Here is a 3201-nt window from a genome sequence, read left to right as displayed (position 1 = left end):
AACACTGTCACATGGGGGTAGGGAAGGTCTATAGCCCCGTCCAGGCCCAAACACTGTCACATGGGGGTAGGGAAGGTCTATAGCCCCGTCCAGGCCCGAACACTGTCACATGGGGGTAGGAAAGGTCTATAGACCCCGTCCAGGCCCGAACACTGTCACATGGGGGTAGGAAAGGTCTATAGACCCCGTTCAGGCCAGAACACTGTCACATGGGGGTAGGAAAGATCTCTAGACCCCGTTTAGGCCCGAACACTGTCACATGGGGGTAGGAAAGGTCTATAGACCCCGTCCAGGCCCGAACACTGTCACATGGGGGTAGGGAAGGTCTATAGACCCCGGGCCTGGACGTCCAGGCCTGAACACTGTCACATGGGGGTAGGGAAGGTCTATAGCCCCGTCCAGGCCCGAACACTGTCACATGGGGGTAGGGAAGGTCCATAGCCCCGTCCAGGCCCGAACACTGTCACATGGGGGTAGGAAAGGTCTATAGACCCCGTTCAGGCCCGAACACTGTCACATGGGGGTAGGAAAGGTTTATAGACCCCGTCCAGGCCCGAACACTGTCACATGGGGGTAGGGAAGGTCTATAGACCCCGTTGAAGCTCCATCCAGGCCAACTTGGAGCTTCTAGAGACCATTGCTCCTAGCAGCCATATCAGATGCTCCCAACCCACCCTAAAAAGGAAACGGACCGGTTCCCTTTAGACACTTTGATCCACGGGGGCCCCTCGTGATGCTTCATTTTTGTATTATTAGTCCGGCTTCAGACATTTTATACATTTTTGTTCTATGTAAGCGTGTAGCTGAAGAATGTAGTACTGCTAGCTCACCATGCTTTCTGCCCCGAGGTAGAAACTTCTCACGTTGCTCTCATTTTTCTAGCGTCCTTCTGTATTTATTTGTCGATTTATGTTTTTTTGTTTTGTTTTTTTTAAATAAAGAGAACAATTGTCAAAATCCGGCTTTGTGGTTTCAATGGTGTCGAGCGGGGAGTGGGAAACCTGCCGGGAAAAGGGGGCGGGGAATAGCGGGAAGCTTTGGAGCGGAGCCAATTACGGTCCCAGTTACGTCCATGGAAGTGGTTTTGGGCCATTGGATTTATAAGGGATTCTTCCGGCAAGTTCCACCGGGAGGTAGCAAGGGGCACGTCAGTGATAGGTGGAGTCTGGTGGGCTGTGGTGGCCCTTTGGACCCTCGGCCATATATCCTGGCTCCAGGCCCCAAGGGAGTTTTGGCCCTTTGGCTTTTCATAGGACCCACCAGTGAGATCCCCCGGCCATATATCCTGGCTCCAGTCCACCTGGGACTTTTGGCCCTTTGGCTTTTCATAGGACCCACCAGTGAGATCCCCCGGCCATATATCCTGGCTCCAGTCCACCTGGGACTTTTGGCCCTTTGGCTTTTCATAGGACCCACCAGTGAGATCCCCCCGGCCATATATCCTGGCTCCAGTCCACCAGGGAGTTTTGGCCCTTTGGCTTTTTCATAGGACCCACCAGTGAGATCCCCCCGGCCATATATCCAGGCATCCAGTCCACCAGGGAGTTTTGGCCCTTTGGCTTTTTCATAGGACCCACCAGTGAGATCCCCCCGGCCATATATCCAGGCATCCAGTCCACCAGGGAGTTTTGGCCCTTTGGCTTTTTCATAGGACCCACCAGTGAGATCCCCCCGGCCATATATCCAGGCATCCAGTCCACCAGGGAGTTTTGGCCCTTTGGCTTTTTCATAGGACCCACCAGTGAGATCCCCCCGCCATATATCCTGGCTCCAGTCCACCTGGGAGTTTGGGCCCTTTGGCTTTTCACAGGACCCACCAGTGAGATCCCCCGGGCCATAATTCCTGGTTCCTGTCCACTTGTGTTTTTTGGTGCCCTTCCCTCTTGTGTCTGCTCCACATCCTCCATGAAATAAAAACTGATACACCTACTGTATAGGAGGCCCCACATCTCAGACAAGAGCCCCCCCCCCATGTGGAAGAATTCATAATTCATATAATAGTTGTCACTGGTGGAGGGGGGGCTCAGGCATATAATGCCACCCAATGATCCCAATGGCACCTCAATGTACCTTGCCAACAGACGTGCGTTGCAGCAAGACATACCGGTATGTGCAATGCCCCCTTCAGGAATGGCCGGCTCCCAAGATCGGCTCTCATAGAAAACATGGTGCTTGTTTTTAGAACTTTGAGGACTAGTTTCCAAACCCGGGTGGGGGGACGTAACTAGAAATCACGGGGCCCCACAGCAAAATTTTGTATGGGGCCCTGTGATTTCTAGTTATGCCCCTTGCAGAGCCCACTTGAGATTCCACACAGCCCACCTGAGGGTGACCCTGCAGAGCCTGCCATAGACTCTCCATGGTGGGCTCTGTAAGGTCTCAGGTGGGCCGTACGCCTCTTACCTGTCAGCCGCCGATCCGCTGACTGCCTCCATGGTCACTGCTGGGCCCCCTCCTCCTCTGTCGCTGGTGGGCCCCGCCTCCTCTTCCATCAACTGGCCTGCCTCCTCTGCTTCTGACGCCAGGCCCCGCCTCCTCCATCACCGGGCCCCGCCTCCTCTTCCATCATCTGGCCCGCCTCTTCCTCCGATTCTGACGCCGGGCCCAGCCTTCCTCCTCCACAGCTGCTGGCTGTCACTGACTCACAGATAACAGGTTGTTAGGTAGATGCCATAGCAACCCAGCATCAGGAGGGATGTCCTGGGCGGGGCCCCCTGTGCCCCGGGTCCCATAGCGGCCGCCTGGATCGCTATGGCGATTGATGCGCCACTGTTCCCCACAATGATCATAGATACAGAGGTGAATGCGGGCTTATTGTAATAACCAATCAGAAGCAGTCTTCCGTGGCTGGTTTTCAACTCAGAGGATTCTTAGTACTTGCAGTTTGTTCCATTGACCTTTCTGTATAGGAGGAGCCTGCAGTGGGCGTGTCCAGGGACCTTCTTCCTGCATTACAGGTTGGGGATCCCAGATGAGCAGCATGAGATAATGAAGAGAACTGGTGCGCTGAGCACCATGCACCCCCTTGTATGCATTTCAAGGCCTTGTTGTCACTCACCGACCGGAGCGAACCCCAAATTATAACCGAGAACCTCAACAGGAAGTGAGAAATGAAGAAGTTTCCCATTCTGGAAAGTCAGATCTGAGAGCCGCCGAGGAGGCCGAGATAATTAGCTTTCAGCGCGGGATTAAATCCTCGGC

This window comes from Nanorana parkeri, unplaced genomic scaffold (genome assembly GCF_000935625.1).
Source record: "Nanorana parkeri isolate BGI_ZX_2015 unplaced genomic scaffold, ASM93562v1 scaffold2756, whole genome shotgun sequence".
NCBI lineage: Eukaryota > Metazoa > Chordata > Amphibia > Anura > Dicroglossidae > Nanorana > Nanorana parkeri.
Note: the sequence above shows the minus strand (reverse complement) of the source record.